Here is a 12,730-nt window from a genome sequence, read left to right on the forward strand (position 1 = left end):
TTTCGCTCTACTCTGTTAATAAAAACTACGTAAAGTATAAAATAGAATTAGTTTTACGTTGAACATTAATTGACTAAACTGTTTTATCCATTCTAATTTAGTAATAACTACTTCGAAGATTCTCCATTTCCACCCACCTTCACTAATTTATGTTGACACTGTGTTGCACCCAGACACCACTGATAAATCTTCATACATAGTGCACAAAAATTTGTAAATGTACTTAAATTCACTTGCTATAATAATAATTATTAACGAATGTATTACATAATTAATATAAAATGGCATACGTTTGTATCACAGCACCGGGACGCTATTATCTACCGGAAACCCCAGGTCGTAACATAACTTTTAAATAAGTACATATTAATAAAATATAGATACTTATTTTTTGTAGTCGATATATTAAGTATCTTCAACTTAACAAAAAAACATGTTTTCCATCTATTTTGTGTTTTTATTACATTTGGAGAATATTTATGGTGGTTGGGTTAATAACTTTAAAAACTATTTTTGATAGCATTTTTTCTTACCATCTTTGAATAAAAATACGTAATAATTATAATCAATTAAAAAATAAACTAACATAGAATTCTTTGTTTCCTGTCTACCACAAATTCACTACACATATTATATTTTTTACCCATTTCAATTTGCTAAATAAACTGTGGGAGTTCTAGGTACGTTGAGACGCAAACTACTGACAGGTTTGGAGGCCCCCTTTCTAATATTGCTATCTGGTATTTAAAATACACCAATAATGTCAGGATTCGTTTTCGTTGATGGATGTTTTACACGAAGATTGAGAAAAATCTTATCAAGTTTTTAGAACTTTTTGAAGAAGTATTTAAAGCGAGAAAATATTAAAATAAAGTACAACACCTAATAAGCAAGGCGTCGTTATAGTTGTTAATGTATTTTATTTTATTCATTTATATCTGCATCAAACAGGAGCATTTATAAAAGTTGTTTATTTTTATTTTAAGTTTTCTCCTGTGATGTTCATAAATTCGTTTAAAATATTTATTTTTACACGGACAACCAGACTTATTAGCGTAATTAGCCAAAGTTAAAGACTACTTCGCGCATCTAATCGCAACATAATAACAAAGTCTGAATGAAAAAAAGTGTATTATTACAACAATATTAGCGATATTTTGTAAACATATTCTTAAAACTCAGTTACTCACGTATTGTATGCAAGTCCTTTTTTTCTTTTTTATCACTCACTGGTGTGTTTGCACTTTCCAATATCTCCGAACAGTTTTTAATAAGTCCTGTGTTAATTATTTAATGTTTTAATCTTTTTCTACGCCAACCAAATTATACTCAGTGCGCGAAAGGTAACTAATTCTTGACGGTCACTTCAGCTGTCATAGTAAATCTACCTTGAAATATTATTGTAAAGTGTTCGTAGTAATTTGTTAGGTCTGTAGATTGAAGCGACCGATTTGTTTGAAGTATATGCAACTACTAAAAGTAAACTGAGCCGAGTGCCGCTGATAGTTTGAATAAATTATCGTTATTATGTGGTGTAACACCAATTCGCGAATTTGCACGATCAGCTGTTCGAATAGGACAGGTAAGTTTTAGGTAGGTATATCAACTCAATGTGTCGAGATGGTGGGGATATTAGAAGACAGTAATATTATAGTGTTATGGATTTGGTCTGTGATGACTGTTGACTGATGAACTACTAAAGTTGCATTTTACAACACCCGCAAAACTAAAAACAATAAATAGACTTATCAAAATCAAAAATATTAGTTTTCTCGAGAATTATGAATTATTTTTTTGATTTCTCGGGAATTCTCAAGACTCTTGAGAAATAATCATTATTATTTTCCAGGTGGGATAACAGCACGTGGCATACTATAAAAATTTTGAAAATCCAGAGAGCGCTAGACCAGCCATGCACCTACATAATATTATAATGTACGCATCCCCCGAGAAAAATAAAAAACCTGGACGGTCGAAATTCAGACAGGTGGATTTAAGATTTCTTGGGCAGATTAACCTGGATAATATAAATAAATAGCCGATGGAATGATAGTCGGTGATCGTGATCTTTAGTGTGGTTAAACGTCGAATAGAAACCATGAATAAACCCCATTCAGATGGGTAGAGTCATGGCCCCCACATCCTGAAGCGGGTCCCCAGATCAAGATGTATGGCGGACTCCCCTACATATCGCTAGGGTTAAGGGAAGTGTGATTTTCGACAGTAGTGTTCCTAAAATGGTTTCCGCGTAACCCCAGAATTAAGGTGATTCTGTGTATTTTCAGCATTTTTTAAATAAATCCAGTTGAATTATTGAGTTTTCGGCACTAATCGCGAACTCCTTTTACAGTAGCCAAGTAACATTCAACTCTTCGCCATTTTGGGTAAATAGCCATTTTATTAGTCAGGAAACACACTAAAATAATTATAAAATAAAATTCTACACATAAATTATCATTTAATTACATCAATCATCATAATATCATTCATATCACACCAAATTGCATCGCACAGGCATGTATTTTAAAATGTAAATATTCCTTGAGGAAAGTAGCCCCGCTCCGTATGCCACTTTTTACTATTCAAGCAAATTTGTTGTTTCTGTTTTTCTCACTAAACTAGTCGACCCGCCACGCCAGGCTTACAGGCTAGAGCCCTGTCAGACCCCCTTTGTGAGGGCATGGGTAGAATAATAAGGTGTTTTTATAAAGAATTAGAAAAATAGTCAAATTGAATCATGACCAATGAATTATCAGCGGACCAGGCGATAAATTGACATACTTTACTGATATACCTACATTGATTTTATTGATTTATCCCATTCGGCGCTAGTTTATGTTCAATATTTTTTTTGAAATACCTGTGCATTGCGTATAATATAGTTGTGGTCATAATTATTATAGTCCGTCTAGGGCTGATGTCGATTTAAATGTAGAATAAAACTATGTTTTTTTCTCGCCATTATCCTCATGAGTTACATTATTATTATTTATAATAATATATTTTAATAAATAACCTATCAATCGTATGTAACGGAACACGTAAATTATTTTTATGTATTGTTAGGTTGACGTATTAATTTGTGTACGTTAAATTGCCTACATCAGGCGTAAAAATATTCTTGCATCAATTTCAGCCCAAAATAAAGAATTCGACGTACCTACCTATATTAATGCGAGCTAATCCTGAACAATCTGTAGATTTTCTAAGAAGGATGTATATGTCATTATGTAACCTCTTGTTTTCTCATCTTATAATTTCATATTTGATGACCACAAAATATAATTTGAAAAAGTGCTATAACCACGGACATCTGATTTACCAAATATTATTTATTCTTCATTTTAACATAACTATGTTTACAACAATAGTTCTTTATGTTTAGAATAATAAATATTAATGCCAACAGACAGCGCCATCTCTAGTATTGCACTAGAGATGGACTAGCAATAGGTGATAGCCCTCATAGTCCAGTGCGTAAGGCACTGGCTTTTATATCAGAGGTTTCGATTTCCGGTGAGGTCATACATTTATGTGATTTACTCAAATTCTGCATGTTTATGATTGTTACACTCCTATTACTAACTACACTACTGTCATTCGTTTATAGTCTTAGTTCAATGTAAACAAATACGTATGACAGACAAAGTTTATTATGCACTATTTATGTTAGATCTTAACAACCTACATCCACCCTTCGCTATTGCCGACTCCAAATGTAGACGCCCTTACAAACAGCTCCCAAAGCATGCTGTCGAAGTGCTTCTGATGTTGAGTCTATTAAATAACTTCAGAATTAGAAATAATATGCCTTGTATCAACCATGGACCATCTATGGACGATACTAGGTTAAACCCTGTGTACAAACTTGTCCACTGTATCTTGATCTCGGAGTGAAGGATAGGAGGTTGGCTTGAACAATACCCACTATATATTATAAACATAATAATATGTAAAAAATATATTATTGTTTCACTTCAACTACAATATTGAATTAGCAGTTAACAGGTATAATTATTATAAAATAATAGATATAATTTAGAATTTTTATTACTAACATTGATTTTCCAAAGAAATCAAATTAATTGAAAATAAACAGTATTGTATTTTAGCACAATAAATTACTACTTACATATTTATGAACATAAACTTGCTTGGTATAATATTATATTATAAGTAATTGGAAAAACAGCTATTCCTAGAAATAAAACTTTGAATCAATAAAACTATTCACAATCCCATACATAGCTGATAATATTATAATAATTAAAATTTATTATTCCATTGTTAGCTGATGTTTTAACAACCTTTTCATTCATAAATAATGTAATGAATCTTAAGTTATCTGTATAATGACAGGTCATATAGAGCAGTAGTCCCTAAACTTTTTCAAACCACGGCCCCCGAAATCTAAAAAAAAATTATCCTAAAAGTATTAACTGTACACAATTTGTAATACCAGTATATTCATCGAGCTGATTTGCAAAGAAGGCGCTCTGTTTAATCTGAAACATTAATTGGCTTTTCATATTGTCTCCCATGCATTCAATTCTTCTTTTGATAGTATTATCTTCGGTCAACATAAATTATTATTTTAATGAAAATTTTGTACAGCGTGTTCTTATCTGACCAATTTAAATGTATGGATAGATTTTTTTTCCAAAATACATAGCTATACATATGGTGCATTCTGGAGTATAGATTATATAAAAACAATAAACACCCTTATTATTTGCTCTAAATAAATCGGTCACTGACTCCTCAATCATCAGTCATACACCCCAGTCATCCTCAGATATCAATGTTAGAAACAGCGTATTGATTGAAATCTCATGATCTTCTGGAGTCTGACAGCATCCATTCTAACTCCATTTATGCAAAAAAAAAAATGAGAAATTTTAACTTTAAGAGGGGGCTGAAGAGCTGATGTTCAATTATAATTTAGTATAAAAAGGACCTCGGCGTCATTAGCACGTTAATTTAAATCTATCTTTTCGCAAAAATCACTAATCATCGGAGATTTTTTTTCAAGAAACATTATTATTATTATTGATATTGTCGGCCGCCGAACATTATTATTTTGATAAACACCTGCACGTTGTCCGCCGATCAGAAAACAGGGCTGTCAAAATAATATATGTATTATTTTTTAAATGTTAATTTCATCATAGTTTTTAATCAAATCTGTGCAAGTACATACTGATAACTTGCGTGGATTTCGTAGCAAACATACTATTGATATATCTACGAGTATATTATTATTATAACCAAATTCAAATTGAACATAGGTTGATACTCAAGTACTATTAATTATAGTATGTTTATGATTTCGAGAAAATAATACAGTGGTATATAATCCATATCAATTATTTGAAAAGAATACATTCGCATGTACATATTTTAGTGTAAAGAACAGATAACTGTTTACTTTGCAAGATAACATCAAAATGTGTATTTACTTATCTAAATGACAAATGACATTCATGAGTGAGCACGGCTGAAAGCTTGGAAATGTGTTTTTTTCTATTTCAAAATCTTTTAATTGTGTATTATTTTATTTAAGATTCAAGGTCAACTTCATATAACTAGTAGAAAATACTGTTTGTTTCTACGAATAAAAAAAGACAGGAAGGAAGATGTGTACAAATCACGGCAATCAGAAAGGCCGGCAAATATGGCCAAAAATGCGTGATACACAAACATAAAATACACAAAATTACAAACACATTCGAAGTTTGCCGCACACGTACAGACCACGTGATATTTGTTAACGCAAAATCGTCGCTTTTCAAAATGGCGAATTTGATTGCCAGATTTTACTGCGATGAATCAGTATGTTCCTTCTTGTATTTTTTTATTCGTAGGTTTGTTTACTATGTACACCGAGAAATTTCCATTTACAAAATCGGAAAGGATTTTTACAGAAGAGTTTCGGAATATAATGCAACCAAAACTGGAAAAAAATCTATCATAGGTGTTGACTTCCTGAATTAGTTAACCCCAGATCCATGCCACTACGTGAACCACAATGGATATTATGCCATTTCCACACTGGTAACAAGTTGCTGGCAACCTCATTAAATTTTACGATACTTACCATAATTGCTTAAGAAATTTTACGATAATCTCCTATATACTAGCTGAGCCAGCTGGCTCTCGCCAGTCTGTCTGGCTAGGTCTTGCAGACAGCTTTTCGTCATAGTGACTTGGTGTTGGATTTTAATATAATAATTGTTCGGGATGGATTTTCATTCACGTCAGACAGTTGAAAATTTAGCTGATTTGTCAGTTTTACGATCTGCATGTCGTCACTGCCAATACAAATTTGGAGTCATGTGCGTGTTCTGTTCTGGAGTCTGGCCTTCTCAATATCGTCTGACACCATTTCAGGCTGCTAGGTTTAGCAGAACAGCTGGCAATCGCCGATTGCTACCACTGTTATTTTAATTTTAATACAATATATGTGTAGGTATGTGCATTTAAATATGATAAATAATTATACATCTCAATTGTGATTATCATAAATAGCGATCCAATATAACGCGAATATTAATCTCTTACGGGTCCCATGTACATAATAAAAAAAGGTTAGCAGCATAAAAAATAAATTTAAACATTATTTTGTTTCATTGTCTATAAAAAATAAATGCTTGGAGTCATAGAATAATATTTTAAAAATCATATTTTTATTTAAAAATTAACCTTAAACAATATAGTTTCCCGGTGCGGGACATTCATATCGACATAAATGTTGATAAACAATGAAGCAATACATATTATATCTGATAAGAATAGGAATTTATAAGACCTAAAGATGTGGAATCAGCTTAAAGAGGCCTTCATCCAGCAGTGGATTGATACAGGTTGATGACGATAATGACGATATAAATGGGTAGGTATATAAAATCACAAATTAAAAAAAATATTGCAGTTTATATGACCATGAAGAGTAGAATTAGGTTGGGATAACCTTCATCCAGCAGTGGATTAATCTCGGTTGATGATGATAATGACGATATTATGAATGGGTAAATATATTATCAGTAATTTTGATAAATATAGCAATTCATATGACCGACAGAAATTCAAACAACTTAAGAGAGGCCTTCATCCACAGATGGATTGATTCAGGCTCATAATGATAATGGAAATATAAATAGATATAATATAATATCACTGATTTTGATAAATACAGCAATTCAAATGACAGAAAGGAGTAGAATCAGGCATGGGAGGCCTTTATCCAGCAGTAGATGGGTTCAGGTCAATGATGATAAGGAAGATAGAAATAGGTATAATATAGTAGTAGAATCAGGTTGCGGAACCCTCCATCCAGCAGTGGATTGATTCTGGTTGATGATGATGACGATATGAATATGTAGATAAATGTAATATCACCGATTTTGATAAATACAGAAATTCATATCACAGAAAGGAGTAGAATCAGGCTAAGGAGGTCTTTATTAAGCAGTAAATTGGTTCAGGTCGATGATGATGATGATGACGATATGAATATGTAAATAAATATAATATCACCGATTTTGATAAATACAGAAATTCATATGACAGAAAGGAGTAGAATCAGGCTAGCGAGGTCTTTATTAAGCAGTGGATTGGTTCAGGTCGATGATGATGATGATGACGATATGAATATGTAGATAAATATAATATCACCGATTTTGATAAATACAGAAATTCATTTGACAGAAAGGAGTAGAATCAGGCTAGGGAGGTCTTTATTAAGCAGTGGATTAATCCTGGTTGATGATGATGATGATGTTATGAATATGCTGATAAATATAATATCACCGATTTTTATAAATACAGGGATTCATATGACAGAACGGAGTAAAATCAGGCTAGGGAGGTCTTTATTAAGCAGTGTATTGGTTCAGGTCGGTGTGATGATGATGATGATGATGACGATATGAATATGTAGATAAATATAATTTAACTGATACAGAAATTCATATGACAAAAAGGAGTAGAATCAGTCTATGGAGGTCTTTATTAAGCAGAGGATTGATCCTGGTTGATGATGATAACAATATGAATTTGTAGATAAATATAGTATCACTGATTTTGATAAATACAGCAATTCATATGACAGAAAGGAGTAGATTCGGGCTAGGGAGGCCATTATCCAGCAGTGGATTGGTTCAAGTCGATGATGATAAGATGGATAGAAATATGTATAATATCACAAATTCGTTAAACCAATAGTAGTAGAATCAGGTTGCGGAACTCTTCATCCAGCAGTGGATTGATCCTGGTTGATGATGATGATGATTATGATGACGATATGAATATGTAGATAAATAGCATTAGAAATTCAATACTGTCAAGAATACAATCAACGTAGAGAGGCCTTCATCCAGCAGTGGATTTATTGAGGCTCGTGATAATAATGGCATTATATATAGGTAGGTAGATAATAATATAATATCACTGATTTTGATAAATATAAATATTCATGTGTAAGTAAGGAGTAGAATAAGGCTGAGGAGGCCTTCATCCAGCAATAGATAGGTCAAGATTGATGATGATAGGGACGATAAAAATAGGTAGATATTATACAATATCACACATTTTGATGACTATAACAATTCGTATTAATTTCTTTTATTGTTTGCAATGGCAACTTTGTTAGTTTAATATGACTATCTGATCTATGGAAATTAGTAGCCTAGGTAATTATTCAATAAAAAAAAATTGAGTGAACAGCCACAAAGTATTTTAAAAAAATCAAATTTGGAATATCACGTTATCTATGAAATGGCCGTCAGTGGCGTACCCCGCTGTCAAAAGATATTATACGTAGTAAATTGTACCAAGAGTATGGCTTTTTCACCGGAAAAAAGTGCGCCAATGCCTACATTACGATATTTGAATAAAAATAATCGAATCCGTTTGTCAAATAAAGGATTAGAAGGTCTTAATCGACAAAGACGTCATTCTGTGAGGCGTAAACAGTAAATATGGCGATTGTATACGGTGTGTAAGAAAATATTGGATATAAACGTCACGTACATGTAAAATCATGGAAAATTTCTGAAATGTTTTCAATTCAATTGGTAGATGCATCGGTAGCGCACATTTCGAAGTGAAGATGTAAAAATAACAATAAAATGTCGCTTAAATGAGCTGTTGGTGTATTTTCCAAAATCTCTTAGGATAATAATATATAGGAGATGCTAATGTTATTTATCTACATATTCATATTGTCATCATAATCATCATCATCATCATCATCATCATCAACCAGGATCAATCCACTGCTGGATGAAGGGTTTCACAACCTGATTCTACTACTAACGGTTAAACGATTGCTATGTTTATCAAAATTGTTGATATTATATTTACCCATTCATAATATCGTTTTTATCATCATCAACCAGAATCAATCCACTGCTGGATGAAGGTTATCCCAACCTAATTCTACTCTACTTGGTCATATAAATTGCTATATTTTTTTTAATTTGTGATTTTATATACCTACCTATTTATAATACCCAAACCCCACCCAAAATAAATTTTGTTTCGATATGAATGTCCCGCACCGGAAGACTATGTTATTTAAGGTTAAATTTTAATTCAAAATTTGATTTTTTAAATACTATTCAACGGCTGCAAGCATTTATTATTTATATACTGCTAACCTTTTATTATCTAAATGGGTCCCGTGGCAGATTAATATTCATGTTATATTGGATCGCCATTTATAATAATCACATACATTGCTTTATATTCGAATTTATGAGATGTATAATTATTTATCATATTTAAATGCACGTGTTTTAATGAAACATTTATATAACTACACATATTTTATTCTATTAAAATGTCAGTGGTCGCAATCGGCGATTGCAAGCTGTTCTATTTGGCCTATTAGCCTGAGGTGGTGTCGGACGATATTGTGAAGGCCAGACTCCAGAATAGACTATGCATATGACCCCAAATTTATATTGACAGTGACGACTTGAAAATCGTAAAACTGACAAATCAGCAAAATGTCAAACTGTCTTGAGGTGAATGAAAATCAATTCCGAAGGGAAAACTCTATGCATACTTCACAATTATATTAAAATCCAACACCGCCAAGCCGTCTGCAAGACCTAGCGAGACAGACTGGCGACCGCCAGCTGGCTCAGCTAGTTATCATAATTATCGTAAAATCTAACGAGGTTGCCAGTGTGGACCCTGAATTAGATGCACAAAACTTAAATAATATATATTATAAATAAAATTTTAAAAGTATAAATATTAATGATTTATGTCTTCGACAGCCCTGACGAAATAAATATGAAGTATGAGTTGATCGAGTCATGGAGCAAATTTATTGACACAAACAAAAATTTATTGACACAAACAACTTTGACGCGACCTTTTTATATTAACTAGTAGACCAGATATTATGGACCACATGTAAAAAAATCAAATTTTCAATTCTCAAGGCCAATTCTGTAGAATGTCCCCTTAATTGTTTTTTTATCAGGAACTTTAATTTTTTCCTTTATACTGCATTTATTTTTTGATTCATTTTGTCCCTTCAAAAATGACAGATCAAGAATTCATTTTATTCGCTTTACCCAGACATCTCCTAATACTATTCATAGACATATCTTTCAAAATGAATCATATTTTTATTAATCATTCCCTACAAAAACAATGCTCATGAAATTCTGCGATTTTTTTCCCTTCTACTATAGCTTTCTCTAAAACGGGTTGTCCAATGCGGCATCACGGGATAGATTGTTCGATCACACCATGGGTTCATAAGAATTGAGTCATGAAAATGTAAAAAGCATGTACCTAGATAAGTTCAGGTGTAATATAATATGATTTCATTGAGATTTTGATGGGGAAGTATTAACAGTTACTGTCGAACAAGAACTTCTTGTACACATGTTAAAACTGTGAACTAACAGTCCCGTCCAGTGCAGCTAATTGCACTTCCGTTTTCAAATGAGGAACGCCCCCAAATTTATCATTTCATTTTATGCTCCCGTGGTGTACGGATCCATCAATTTACATATTTTGAAGTTTTTTATAATAAAAATATATCTAAAATGATTAGGAGTGATGTTAGATATATTATTAATAATTTTTTTTGTTAAGAAGAAAATGAGTCGCACCTAAAAATAGAGCCGATACATTATTTAAACATGCATCTAGCACGTGTTGCCGCCATGACAGGTATGTCACTGAGAAGTCTTCTATATGCGACTAAGCGACTTCCTGTTATCGCCGATTTCTTGTTGTCGGACAGTAGTTACACAGATGTAAACAATATTCCCTCTTCAGTGGGATTAAAAAGTTACATTGATAGCAACTAATCGTGACATAGTAGGTACGCCTAATATAGGAATGAGTGATATTTTTACTTACTACTACTACTTCACCACGTTTGGGCTCGCACATCACAACTCGCCTTGTGTGCCTGACGGCCATAAATCAAAACTTCCGAGACCCGCCGGTCAGTGTTGCATGATACAACCTCGCACATCTACCTAGCGACATCGACATTCGGGCGTTATCTCCCGAAACGTCAAAATATACTCTAGCTAGAAGACGCCATTGTGCAAATATGTCATCAGACGCGGAAACAGCGATCATTATGTATTGGTACCGCAGACATTTAAAAAGAAGGCTCTCGTCTGCCATTTTTGTTTATGTGTTGATTGTATGGACAAACGTCAAACGTGGAGACCAGCGATGAGTGAGCAATGACAGTCTAGACAGAAATGGCCGATTGTGCGGATGTGCGCATGCGCGGAGTCGATGTCGACATGCAGGTTCTGGCACAATGCAACTCGACGCATGCGGCAATAACATATTTTTTTCAAGCGTCTCTATTGCATCAGCCAATCTGCGAAGCTCCATTTGATAACGTTTGTTTCTTGGTTTACGATGACGTCACATCGACGAATTCGATATGCGACGCATGCGGCAAGTTCTGATGTGCGAGCCCACTTACAGCCACTTGCTCAACCTATAAGGTCCATACTTTGACTCCAAACACAAATTTAAAAACAATATAATATGTATTTGCCTGACTCAGGATTTGAACCTGCGACCCACGATATTATAAGCCGACGCTTAAGCTGCTCAGCCATCGTGGGCCTGTACCTACTACGTCATAATAAAATCATGCCAATAAACGTGACAAATTCCTCCAATCTTCGCCACTGATACTGATTTATAGTACAATGGTGTAATATTATGAAAAAAAATATAGTACAGGATCATCGTTTTCAATCCTACAAAATTATATTTTTTTTGGCATATTTGGCGCCAAAATATAGTATTTTTCATGTTTCGTGAATTCAATTTGCTATTACGGTATTGTACTTAAATAAATTATGGTATGGTTGGCATCACTGTTTCAATTGCATCACGCATGGCCTGCTGCATAAGTGAAGGATAGAGAAGAAGTGAATTCCCGCACTTTCAACAGAGGCGAAGTTTCCACCAACCGTCGCTGAATAGGCTCTTTGCACTGTAATAGAATAGATTGAAGCAAACCAAAACTTTTCATGACAAATGGGAAATTGAGTATTTCTTTTGATGTGGAGAAGATACCTTCATAGATGGAAGTCTTAAACATCTTTGGACGAAACCAATAAAATACTTCTTTCAAATTATTCACCTCCAAAGTTACAAATTGTCATTTACTGCATTTTAGCATAGAAAAGTCTATAAGGAATGTCTTGTTAATGAAACACCTGAA

General features: G+C 33.2%; 1 protein-coding gene across 1 annotated transcript in view; it reads right to left on the bottom strand.

The window, feature by feature from the left end:
- The window catches only part of slif (cationic amino acid transporter slimfast), a 63,231-nt gene extending 61,756 nt beyond the window's left edge, over positions 1 to 1,475 (bottom strand). The window contains exon 1 of the mRNA XM_085944219.1: positions 1,191 to 1,475. The gene's annotated coding sequence lies outside the window, so the exon portion shown is untranslated. The remainder of the gene's footprint in view (positions 1 to 1,190) is intronic.
- Between the last annotated feature and the right edge of the window lie 11,255 nt (positions 1,476 to 12,730).

The sequence above is a fragment of the Rhyacophila brunnea genome, unplaced genomic scaffold, assembly GCF_057557595.1.
Source record: "Rhyacophila brunnea isolate RB1 unplaced genomic scaffold, BYU_Rbru_1.0 scaffold_17, whole genome shotgun sequence".
NCBI lineage: Eukaryota > Metazoa > Arthropoda > Insecta > Trichoptera > Rhyacophilidae > Rhyacophila > Rhyacophila brunnea.